General features: G+C 38.8%; 1 protein-coding gene across 1 annotated transcript in view; it reads left to right on the top strand.

The window, feature by feature from the left end:
- The first annotated feature begins 9002 nt into the window (after nucleotides 1–9002).
- The window catches only part of dse (dermatan sulfate epimerase), a 31810-nt gene continuing 27293 nt past the window's right edge, over nucleotides 9003–13519 (top strand). Inside the window, exon 1 of the mRNA XM_065263757.1 lies at nucleotides 9003–9184. The gene's annotated coding sequence lies outside the window, so the exon portion shown is untranslated. The remainder of the gene's footprint in view (nucleotides 9185–13519) is intronic.

Below are 13519 nucleotides of genomic sequence, written 5' to 3'. Positions count from 1 at the left end.
CGGTCGTACAGTTGGAGAAGGAAAGATCTTACACATCACGAAATCTCTTCACATGCAGATTGGGGCACTGCACAAGGAAAATATTGAGTTCCTCGTGATTTCTTCTCCTAACCATACTCTCATTCTTGGCATGCCATGGCTAGGCAAACACAACCCACAAGTATCATGGAATCTTGGACAGATCAAACAATGGGGCCCTAAATGTCGCAATCAATGCATCACTCCCGTTAACACTGTACACGCCAACAATAAATCCAGTGAAATTTCCAAAGTCTCCATTTCAGACCTGCCAAAAGAATATGCAGATTTAACAGAGGCCTTCAGTAAAGTTAAAGCCACCCAGCTACCTCCTCACCGACCCATTGACATGGCCATTGAGCTCATTCCTGGAGTTACTCTACCCAAAGGACGTGTTTACCCACTTTCACAAACAGAGTCAGAGGCAATGAAGACGTACATTAAGGAGGAGTTGGATAAAGGTTTCATACGTCCATCCACATCACCAGCATCAGCCGGGTTTTTCTTCGTGAAGAAGAAAGATGGTAGTCTGCGACCATGCATAGATTATCGGGCGCTCAATGATATCACTGTGAAGTTTCGTTATCCTCTTCCCTTGGTTCCAGCAGCTCTCGAAAAGTAAAGACAAGCCAAGTACTTCACCAAGCTCGATCTAAGAAGCGCATACAACCTCATCCGTATCAAAGAAGGGAACGAGTGGAAGACAGCATTCTCAACTACCTCAGGTCACTATGAATATTTGGTGATGCCCTTCGGTCTTTCGAACTGTCCGTCAGTGTTTCAATCATTCATCAATGATGTGTTCAGAGACATGCTCGATAAATGGGTCATAGTTTACATTGATGATATTCTGATTTTTTCAAGCTCCTATGAAGAACACGTTCAACACGTCAGAGCAGTGCTTAAACGTCTGATCCAGTGTCAACTCTATGCAAAGGCAGAGAAGTGTGAGTTCCATCAAACTGTCACTGCTTTCCTCGGATACATTATCAGTCAAGAAGGAGTAGCTATGGATGACTCCAAGGTAAAGGCAGTATTAGATTGGCCCCGTCCTAATACACTGAAAGAACTTCAAAGATTTTTAGGTTTTGCTAACTTCTATAGGAGGTTTATCAGGAACTTCAGCTCCATTGCAGCCCCTTTAACTGCCATGACAAAACGCTCCACGTCCCGTCTGCCCTGGTCCAGTGAAGCACAAGAGGCATTTGATGAGCTCAAAGAACGTTTTACTACAGCACCCATTCTACGTCATCCAGATCCCGAAAAGCCCTTCATCGTTGAAGTGGACGCCTCAAACACTGGCATCGGAGCTGTCCTCTCTCAATGGCAAGGTAATCCTGCTAAAATGTATCCTTGTGCCTTCTACTCCCGAAAACTTTTGTCTGCAGAAAGGAACTACGATGTCGGCAACAGAGAACTCCCTGCCATGAAGGCAGCATTGGAAGAATGGCAACACTGGCTGAAGGGGGCTCAACATCCTTTTACAGTTATCACAGATCACAAGAATCTTGAGTACATCTGTTCTGCCAAACGCCTCAATCCACATCAAGCTCGCTGGTCATTATTCTTCACCCGGTTAAATTTTTCCATTACTTACCGCCCCGGATCCAAAAACATCAAAGCTGATGCCCTATCTCGCCAGTCAGATGAACCCACCATAACCAATCCATCAGAGAACATTCTTCCAGTCACTCTACTTGTCGCTCCGGTACAATGGGACATCATAACAGAATTCACTCAATATAACACTCAAAATCCACCTCCTTCTACATGTCCTCCCAATGAAACATATGTACCAGAATCATTGCTGGTGGCCTACACTATCTGCAGATACTACTACCTTCATCAATCAGTGCACTGTTTGCAACACATCAAAAGTTCCACATCAACTACCAGCAGGTCTGCTCCAACCTTTACCCATCCCTCGCCGCCCTTGGTCTCATATCGCTGTGGATTTCATCACTGATCTGCCCAAATCCCAAGGAAATACAGTTATACTCACCGTCGTTGATCGTTTCTCCAAAGGATGCCGTCTGATTCCTCTACCTAAACTCCCCAGTGCATTGGAAACTGCCATAAGTCTCTGTGAAAACATCTTCCGCTTCTATGGTCTTCCTGAAGATATTGTGTCCGATAGAGGTCCTCAGTTCATTTCCCGAGTCTGGTCAGCATTCTTTAAACAACTAAACGTGAATATCAGTCTCACTTCAGGTTATCATCCACAATCTAATGGACAAACGGAGCGGCTTAATCAGGAACTTATCCGCTTCCTACGCTCATACTACCAACAGAACCAGACCAATTGGAGCAAATATCTCTTATGGGCCGAAAATGCTCAGAACTCCCTCCAGAAACCTACCACGGGCATAACCCCGTTCAAGTGTATTCTTGGATTTCAACCTCCAATGTTTCCTTGGCCAGATGAACCCTCTGATGTCCCCGTAGTGAATGAATGGTGTTAACGTAGCGAGGAGGTTTGGGAGAGAGCTCACACTCATCTACAACGTGCCGTCAGAAGACAGGCTCTCCAAGCCAACTGGCACCGTCGTCCCAACCCAGTCTACGTTCCCGGCCACTGGGTGTGGCTCTCAACCAGGGATTTTCGTCTCCGACTCCCCTGCAAGAAGCTCAGTCCCAGGTATGTTGGTCCTTTCAAAATTCTCAGACAAATTACTCCTGTTTCATTTCGATTAGAACTCCCTGCTAATTATCGTATTTCTCCCACTTTTCATGTTTCTCTGCTGAAACCCGCTGCCGACCCGGGAGGATCGGAGGAGGCAACTGAGACAAAGGCCCCTCAACCCTTGATCATCGACGGCGAGGAGGCATACCTGGTTTGTGAGTTGCTTGACTCCAGACGCCGGGGAAGTATGCTTCAATATCTAGCTGATTGGGAGGGGTATGGTCCGGAAGAACGATCCTGGGTCAACGCGAGTGATATTCTTGATCCCACTCTCACGGAGGAGTTCCACAGATCGCACCCGGGAAAACCAGCCCCTCGCCCCGTGGAAGACCCCAGCGTCAAGGGACTCCTCGCGTCAGGACTCTGTTATGAATGAAGGCGCCTCTTCACATCCTCCCGGCCGCCAGAGGGCGCCTTCACCAGAGTGTTAGTAGTTTTCCCTTTTCACTACATTTCCCATAATACCTCTTACCTGGGACTGATCACGCCACCAGCTGCAGCCTAATATGAACTGGCTTTATAAACCCATGTTACACAAGGAACGGTGCGAAGTCTTGTATTGCCCTGGTGTACATTTCTGAGCGTTTGTTGAACATATTTCTGATTGCTATTTCTGTTGTGACGTTGCCTGTTATTTTAACTGATAACGTCCTATTCATTTAATAGAATGTTTGGGCAAACCAACATGGCGGCGCAGTGGCAATTGTGACATCATGCGCAATCCAGTCATTTATATAGATCACTGGACCAGTCGTGTAACCACCACAACATTCATCACTCCGATGAAACCGTCTATACAAACATTGTTTGAGATTACAGCCATTTCCAGGTAAATAGATATATTTTTCTGTGGTTTCTACAGCAACAACTGCAGGCAGAAAATGAATTAGCCCCTCTGGTGTTTTTGTTCAAACCACTTTGAAAATTGACGCATATTTACACAGCAAACTTTTTATCTCCAGTATCCCTTTTGCAATCCAGTTGACCTTTCGCAGAGACCAGCACCACTTTGCTATGTCTGACATCAGCCGCTGGCTGCACCATTACACTGCCACTGAACTAGAAATTATTATTGTGAAATAATAATTTCTGGATAAATTATGTATTTATTTCAGACAAAAGCAGACAGAAGGTCTGCAATAAACATTCAACATATAAATTTGAGACGTGCAAGTGACTCAGAATAAGGAAAACAAAATAAAGTTTGAAGCTATAGCCTACACCTGGCAATCGAGAATCACAACATTCCTAATAATAATAATAATGCTGTGGAAAACAATAATCACAAAACCTATGGCTATGTCCATTAGGGCACTTATATATGAATGTTTTAAATGTGTTATAAATTTGTTTTAATAAAATTAGAAATGCTTCTTTTTCTCAGGCAAATAAGCTTGTTTGACATAGCAATTTATTGTAGATGTGTTTGCTAAACTTTCAGACAGTTGTCTGATGTCAAATGGTCTTTTTGGTCATAAAGTAAAAGAGAAAGAAAACACTAAAAACAGGTTACATCACACGACTATCAACACAACTATCATAACTGTGCAACCTAGGACCCACATACAAAGTTATACCTCTGGTAGTCCCCTGTAATTACTTAGGTCACAATATGTGTTAGGTTTTTCACTTTTTTTAATGGCAGCATGCTCTTAAGAATAAGCTCTTAAGCTAGCACCAAAGATTCATAGTCCTTATTATTTTAGGATGATTTTAAATGGTTCTAAAGACCACTTGTGTGCTTCAACAGAAGCAAGGAAATCTTTTTTGTAGAATGACTTTCACATTTAATATATTTGCATTTGTTATTGTAATAATGCAATAATAATGCACAAAAATATTATCTGTTAATGTTACATTTTTCAATGTGGCCTTAAACTGTTGGACGCCACAGTATGTTACTTCCATCACATCACTTTATGCCTTTTTATCGTTCAGTCACCAAAAAATGTTCACCAGCCGAAAGAAATGTAAATTTAAAATTGCCATTAGAAAAACTATAAAAGCACTACACACTCCAACAACTATTACCACAATCTGAAGGTAACAAGAGTCCATCGATGTCTCTTAATTCCAGTTGTCTCTTTGTTCAGTCTTGTCTGTAGTAAAAAAATCCCTTCATATTTCCTCCGTCAAAGTTTGATTCTATTGCTCATAGATTATTATGACATTATAATTAAGGCAATGAAGGTTTTTTCTTCCAGCTCTTAGGATGAATGTGCAGCACTCATCTTCAGTGTATCTCTCTCAGCACTAAATAATTCAGTAGTCTAACGTAATTGGATGCCACTACAGACTTTGTGCACAGTACCACTGGACCATTCCTTGTAACCTACTATGCTTTAACTTAACAAAACTGGCTAACAGGTAAAAGGCTAACTTACACCATGGGAAGACATTTTTTTTCTAGGAAGAAAATTAATGGCAAATGTATTACAGCGCTGAAAGTTTTGCATTTTCATTCAAGCATTTGACACTTTAAACAAAAAGGTATTACCAGTTTACCAGTTTGTTCCTTAGGAAAATGATTTCATGATCTTTCTATTGCTCTGCTCCAGACATCACACAGCTGAATGTGAAAATGGGTTTGTGCTGGAACTCCTAAAACTATCAGACCCTAAAAATCAATACCTTTTTTTTACCAATAAAACCAAAAATACATTTATGAATATGATGTTAAATTCATTACTTATTATTTATTTTTTATTATTAACACTTCATTGTAGGTCTTGGCGTTTGGCAGACAAAAATATTTGTTATGTGTACAAATGCCATTTGGCAAAATCATAACACAAAGCACATTGCATTTGTTGCCATCATATTTAATAAATCTGCCTTTTTGCTCTGTGGGTTTGAAAGATGAAGTCTAACACATGATTATTTAAATTTCAACTAAGTGGTCTCTTGTTTACACAAGGCCTTCCTGCTAAAAGTAACATAATCTTTGGCCTTGAATTAGTAATGACTGTTGTTTTTGTTCACCAAACTTGATATGTTTAAAAGTATTTGACTATTTTTGAACCAACAAAAAAAAATATCAAACTAGTAAACAATACTAGAGCTTTTTTCAGAACTAATGGCACTTTTCTGATTCATTTTAGATTTAGATTTAATCTAAACCGACTTACAAATATAGGAAATTTTACGGAGGCAATAATAAGTGCTATACAAAGTTAAAAAGTTTCAGAGATTGCTGGAGATCACAGCCAACCTCCCCACATGCATCTACAGCATGGCTAGCTATCAGCTTGTCCAATTTGTGCAAGCTAATGGTGGTCCCATATAAAAAAAAATGATAGAAGTTATAAAAGATCATGTTGCAACATCTTAACTAATGCACAGTTTTAGAGATGGGAATACCGTATTTTCTAGTGCCAAATTCGACCAGGAATTTATATTTTCTGTTTAATGGACTTTAAACTAACCCACAATATCCATCCAACAATGTGGGAGTACTAGAAAGTCTTATTTACCATTTCAAGAGGTCATATTATGAGACTTTTTTAATATGTAATATACTGTAAGTCTTTAGTGTCCACAAAGTGCGTATGTGAAGTTTTAGCTCAGAATACCCCACAGATCATTTATTAACACTTATAAAAGAAGTTAAAGTGTCATTGTCAAAATTTGTTATGTTACAGTTTCAAAATTACAATACAGAGAACCTTGCTGTGTTCTCGGTATTGTCAGTTTGAAACTGCAACATAACAGATTTTGACATGACATTTTAACTTCTTTTATCCAAAATTAAGATAAGATTAAAAAATAGTAATAGGATTAAACAAAGTTTACGAAGCTGCCATAAATGGAGAAAAAATATTAGCAGGGGACCATGCTTTGAAACCCTTAGATTTGGGCTAAGCCCCCAATGTCTACAACGTCTGGCTCCGCCCCTGTTCCATAAAATAATTTTTTCCTACTATGGAAGTCAATGGGGTTCACAAATGGTTTGTTTACAAATATTCCTCAAAATATCTTCCTTCGTGTTTATCAGAACAAAGAAATTTATACATGTTTCTAACAACATTAGAGTGAGTAAATGAAAACCTAGATACCATAGTACTGTAGTAATGGTAGTTACTATAGAGTCTAGACAATATTTTGTTACATGTCATCGACCCAGACTGCACTACACGCGGAACATAATGGCGACCTCTGTAGGTTAAAATAAGTAGTACATGTTGGGGGGTTTTAAAGGTCACGTTCTCCATGATCCCAAGTTAGTGTGTAATGTTGCTATAATATCATAAATAATACCTGTAAAATGATAAAGCTCAAAGTTCACTGTCAGGCAATATATTTCCTCTTTCAAAGCCTACAGTGAACGGCCGGTTTGGACTACAGCCCTCTACTTCCTTCTTTAATGATGTCAGGAAAACGGTTTGTTGACTAAGCTCCGCCCACAGGAATACGTCAGTCGCCAGCTTTGGCTCAAACGGCTCTGCTAAGCTAAGCTGCTATCGAATCACAACACACTAAACAAACTACACAACCAGAACTCGATACGTATTTCTGAAGGAGCGACTTCATAGAACAAGGAAGACATCATCCTGTTTTGAGGGCAGTGAAAACAGCGCTATACAGATATGTCAATTGTGTGAAAAATACCACCATTTTTTTACACGTGAAACATGAACATATGTTATGTTATATTGCCCACTATAAACACAATCAAAGCTTCAAAATCACAGACAGAATGGGACCTTTAAAGGTGATGTGTGTAGATTTTAGCAGCATCTAGAGGTGAGGTGATTCACCCATCTCTTTCGAAGCTCATAGATAAGTTATAGTAGCCACCACAGGAAGAACATATTGTCGTCAGAGAAAACATACTGTAATGACGAATGTGCTTTGAAGTTTTTTGGCTATTGTAAAAAACATGGTGGTGCTAAATGATAACTTCCATGTAAGTTGACGTGCAGTGTATGCAAAAAAAAAAAAAAAAAAAAGACTCATTCTTAGGTAATAAAAACAAAACTATTTATCATGTAAGGTCTTTATACACCACTGAAAATATAGTTATGTATAGCACTTCTATTAAGAGATCCTCCTAAAAGTTACACAGTGCACCTCTAGTTACACAGTGCACATTTGACTTTTGTAGAAGAAGGCAAATTAAAGCATACAAAAGTAATGGAAAAAAATATTTTTAAACTTTATAAGGTAAGAAAAAAACCAAACTTGATTACAACATAATGGGGCGGTTTCCTGGACAGGGATGATCTTAAACCAGGACTAGGACTTAGTTTAATTATGAAATATAACTAGTTTGAACAAACATGCCTAAAGACTGTTTCCTAACTCACACAAATATATGTCACATTACCTTTAACCACATCTACAGCTGAAATAAATGTGAGGTCAATACAACACAACATACAAAAGAGTACTGCTTTTAACAAAAGGACTTCCATGAATAATAAACCACCTGTTTGGATGGGTTGAAAAACATTGTGCACGTCTAAAGGAAAAGGCATGATCTTTTAATAATGATAACTAACTACATATTATGTTAGGTTAACATAATATGAAATATAATCGAAAAAATAATATAAAACATAAGGCCCTTCAAATTGTGTGCATTTTAGTACAAAAGTAGGCCAATACACTGCAAATTTCATTTTGGTTCCTACTGATGTGCATTGTTATTATAGTTTTGTTACTGACTTTTTCATTTTGCTAATCACTTTCTATTAGTTATTTTTTTGTTTTGTGTTTTAAACATTAAAAGGATGTATCAAATGTAACAAAAGAACGTCTGTTTAAAAAAAAAGATTTTTTTTAAATAACAAATAACATTTTTAAAACGATTTACACCTTATAATGCCACACAGGAGGTCATATTAATAACTAATTTAATTTTAAAGAGATAAACTGATGTTAACAGCAAGATGTATTCGACTTCATGGGACCACACACGAACTGACAAGTCGGACGACGTCAAAGAATCACGAGACGATTTGTCCGAAGGATCTCTCGAATTACTCTCGCGGAATTTTGACGTCATCCGCGTGTCGGTTCTTGCGGCGCTGCATGCAGTCGATTTTTAAGTGTTCAAAACAGTGAAATATTCTTGTGGCTAGAGGGGATACAGCTACGGTCACTGTTTTTATCTTAATCCTACCCCCACACCTAACCATAAACCCAACATTTCCCGAGATTTAAGCCGTAATTGTATCCCTTCTAGCCACAACCGCTGTTTTTCCCTTTCCTTCAACTCTACCCCAAAACCAAACCCTTAAACCAACATCTCGCGGGATTTGGCAGTATCTGTATCCACTCTAACCAGAACCACTGCAAACGCACCTCCTCCAGCAGATGTGACGTTACGTCAGTATAGTACTTTTCCCTGCGCAGCTGATTGCGGTTTTACACATATTGACGATAAACACGTTAAACATCACGGATGCGATTCAATATGCATGCAACCGATGGTATCGGCGTTTTTTGTGAAGGTGAAGAAAACGAAAGCAAGGCGGAAAGGTAATGCGACTTTCTTTGATATTTTATAACTCTTGAGTTTTGATTCGTTTTGGGAATCCATAATTTGATTCCCCATACCAAAGCATACACTCGTATTTAAACATGTATTTATTTTAATACTACAATTATACAACTGTTTTTGCTGTTTTTTTGTTGTTAAAAGTTTTACTCGACTTTCAGTCTTGGTAATGTGTTCTGGAATTAACTGAAGGCTTTTTTAGCTTCTTTTAATGACATCCTGTTTAATGAAACATGATAATAGATTTACATTTTAAATTTAGATTTCTCTTAGTGTATGAACTATGTTATAGGTATAAGGACATTTTAAGCTTGCAACTTGATTAAAACGAGCTAGTTTTCAACAGCTTTGTGACCATGTGTTTAGTTCCTCCACACACAGCTTACAAGCATTAGCTATTTGGCCTGTGATTTACAGCTGGAATGCAGAGGTTAGAGGAGCCATGGGCCACTGCTGTGACTCAGCCTATTTAGTTTTACCTTTTCAACAAAGTCTGGACATAAGCACAGCACTGTACTGTTGTGCAGCAGGATGGATGTGTGTGTGTGTATGTATGTTTTAATATACCGGCTCCATTAGTCGTGTGTCTAGACACCTTTTAACACTGGACCAGCTAATTTTCCATTTAACTGACTGAGAGTCAAGTCTGTAGGAGGAGGAGTGGAGAGCCTCTGAGAGACCTCACATTCCTTTGCTTGGAAAGATTGGGGTTTACTAAATATTAGTGAGCTGGCCACTGTTCTCAGACACAGTAACAGTTTAATGCAGCTAATCAAAACAAACACATGAGTGTTATACTCTGGGGCTGAACAGTTGTTTGTTGGAGTTAATGGTCATTCACTTTCTCCTATAGACGGTTTCAGCAGTAACAACATAAACAAATGGCTTTCGTGGAACAAACATAACTTTTGGTAAACTTCCACAAAAAAAATCAATAACAACAGAGCCCTTTTAAAGTAGTTTATTTCTGATAACAATAAAAATAAACAACAAGTAGATTACCTTACTTCAAATCACAGCTAAAGCGTATCAAAAACTATACTGAACTAACGTTACTGTGTAAAATGTAGGGATGTCACGGTACCAAAAATCTAGTAGTATATACCAATACCACAAAAAGTACACGGTACTCGCTACCTAAGTCGGTACCACAGTGTGTAAAAAAAAAGAACAATTATACTTAAATATTATATTTTTTTTATTAAAACATTAACATTATTCAATTTTCAATTCAATTCAATTTTATTTATATAGCGCTTTTCACAAAAGTCAATTGTTTCAAAGCAGCTTTACATAAATAGAAGCAGTGAAAAGCACAGAAAACGCATGAGCAGTTAAATTTGCTGCGGCTATGACTCAATATTATAATTGCACGTATTACTAAAGCAACGTATAGAAGAGGAAGCTAGGTAAAGCCCAAAAGGCTGCCTCCCCGGGGTGAAAAAACCCCTAGGAGAAAAAAAACCCCGGGCTTTTATCCGAGGAAAAATAAGTCCTAGGAGGGAAAAACCCTTGGGAGAACGGAAATGGAGATTTAGCGGAGATTAAGCGGTTCTGCCGGTGATCGTTGGTCAGGTATCAGCTGGGCATAACGTTGAAGGACAGCCAGTAGATCAGAGGTGTGCCGACTTTCACATCTACCGGGACTGGGTCTGTTTGTCTCGTCCTCGGGTCGAGGACGAGACAGGGAGAGAAAAACAAAATCGTATTAATGTAGCGGCCGTTCATATGTATTGAAGTGTCACACAGTGATGTGGTTTAACTCAGCTTAGTTCCAGACAGACTAAATATTGCGGCATTATTATGTTATCCACAGTTGAGGATTTAGCAAATTGGGGGCCCAATGCGAGGGTATATATGGTAAATAAGGGTCACCTTCCGATCTTTAAGAGAAAATGAAACCTGAAGATTATAGAAAACTTTTAAGAGCTTCTGTTTAGGTTGTCTGTGTTAATGTTTGTTGACTTTTCTCCTGACTCTCTTGGTGTACATCCTCCTCTGGCTGATACTGTTAAAAAGAGAGAGAATAAGAAATACATTTTATTTATTTAACATACTGTCTGACAATGACTAATAAATCAGCTAAAGCTACAGGTGCTAAGGTGCACTTATAATCACACGCACGTGCACATACACATACTCTGAATGCAAGCATTAGTTTAAAATCACTCACATTGTTGCAGGATGAAAATAGTTATTAAAAACCCTTAACATTTTAATACTTCATCCAGTGACATTAGGCTACATTTTGCTGACAGGATGACTAAATGGCGATGCATGGTCGCCCATTTATAGATACTTTATAAAGTTGCAAATGCAGCGTCATTAACAAATAACTGACTTACACAAAACATTAACATCTATAAAGTTAGCTGGTTACACGGCATTAATGCCAGCTGCCTCATAATATAGGGTCTGGGTTTCAGTATAAAATTATAGTTTTACAGTTTGTATATAATGTCAATGTGAATTAAAACTTACCTCGAATTCTTTAAAGAGATCGGGGTGTCTGTCTTTCAAGAGCTTTGCCATATTCTATGTTTGATAGCGACAAACTACTTCAGAGAGATTCCCGTGTGCTCGTAGGAGGCGTTCTTCCTCTTCTTTAACTCTTGTGGAGCATCAAATACACACGCACGTATATGCTGCCCCCATCAGTCCCGGAAGAGTATTGCAGCCTCGGTACCTCCGGTACCAGAGAAAGCAGGTACCGTCATGTTTAAAAAAATGTTGGTATCGACTTGGTACCGAAGTATCGGTTCTTGTGACATCCCTAGTAAAATGTGTACTACATAATACGTGCAATGATATGTACAGATCGGCTGCCAAACCTCCCTTCACATTGCTCCACATCGTCTTTAGGAAACCAAAACATTTTTAACCAAAACAGTTTAGTCACTAGCCAGCCCCAAAACGTTCTTATCGCTAAGTAGTTCTTAACCTATTCCTTAACCTCTCTCTTAATTCTATGGCACAATTCCCAAAAAGTTTGTACGTTAAGTATATTTTCTGTAAGTCACACTTTCGTAAGGTTGGACTAGGGGTGTGCCGATTTCAGAATTGGTGATGACGGTTATGACGTGCGTCAAATGTGACGGTTTGTAACATAACCGTCGGTGGGGGGCGTTTTGCTAGTTTAAATCTCGTAGATTGACGGGAAAGTGTCATTTTACCATAAAATCATGAATGTGATGCCAAGTGTGTTTTAAACAGTAATAGCTTTGAACAATTTAACAGAAAGCAATGAAATATTTAAAAAACACACTGTTAACAGAAGACTGCTGTTCACGCTTGCGATGTGAAACTGCCGTTTGAATACTAGACACTGATTAGCTACTTGCTCTACGTTTTTTTTAAATTAACAGCAAGACGACTAGCAGTAAATGTGCTTTCAGGAGAGTTAGTAGATTAGCCATGGGAGGGTTTGAACTTGAAAAGCGGAGTATACTGACGCCTTTCCGCGGTTAAAACAACATTCCTTCTCATGGTCATTCATGTTTATTTGATGCTATAAATTAACTAGAAGCAAGAGATGATTTGAAAGGTGAGACTTTGTTTAATATGTTTAATCTCAAAAGTAACCGACAGTAAACCTGGTCTGTCCTGTATGTCAGCGCGTTGTCAATGTCTGCTCCGCTCTGTATTTTTCACTGCGTGAGAACGTGAGGGGGCGTGTAACACAGAATGTAAACAATTGTTTTTAATTAGTATTTAAAAACTCTTTATGATAAAAAATGTTTAAAATAACAAAACTAATGAATCAAAGACGACGCCGTTGTTGTTTTGAAGTTTGTTCCCCATCGAAGTCTGTTCCCTATATGTTTAAAGTGTTTTCACGTTACATTTATAATTATAAATAAAAAATTTGCCTCCCAAGACAACTCATTATAGAGCTGCTGGATCTTCTCAGATCATATTCTGTATGTAAGGGCGTTTTCACATTAGCACTTTTGGTGCGCACCCGGGTTCGATTGACATCAGAGTTCGGTACATTTGGATGATGTGAACGCTGTCTTCCGAACTGGGGTGCGCACCCGCGAAACGTACTCGAGTCCGCTTAAAAAGGGTGGTCTGGGGTCCGGTTCATGTGAACTCCAGATTGGTTCGCTGCTAATGTGAGCGCAATCGTACCAAATCGGGGAAGTAAACCACTGTTAATTACGTATTATATGGAATGTCCCACCAAAACAGACGTGTGTGTTTGTGTGTGTGCACTTACCTTGACAACAAAATGCATAGAATGCTTGTTTGACTTTTGTTCTTATATTTTTAAACCTTTGGTTTTGTTTTCAAAGAAATAATACAGAAACGCACTT

This window comes from Paramisgurnus dabryanus, chromosome 12, assembly GCF_030506205.2.
Source record: "Paramisgurnus dabryanus chromosome 12, PD_genome_1.1, whole genome shotgun sequence".
In the NCBI taxonomy this organism is placed as follows: domain Eukaryota; kingdom Metazoa; phylum Chordata; class Actinopteri; order Cypriniformes; family Cobitidae; genus Paramisgurnus; species Paramisgurnus dabryanus.
This window is presented reverse-complemented; position numbering and strand designations above follow the sequence as displayed.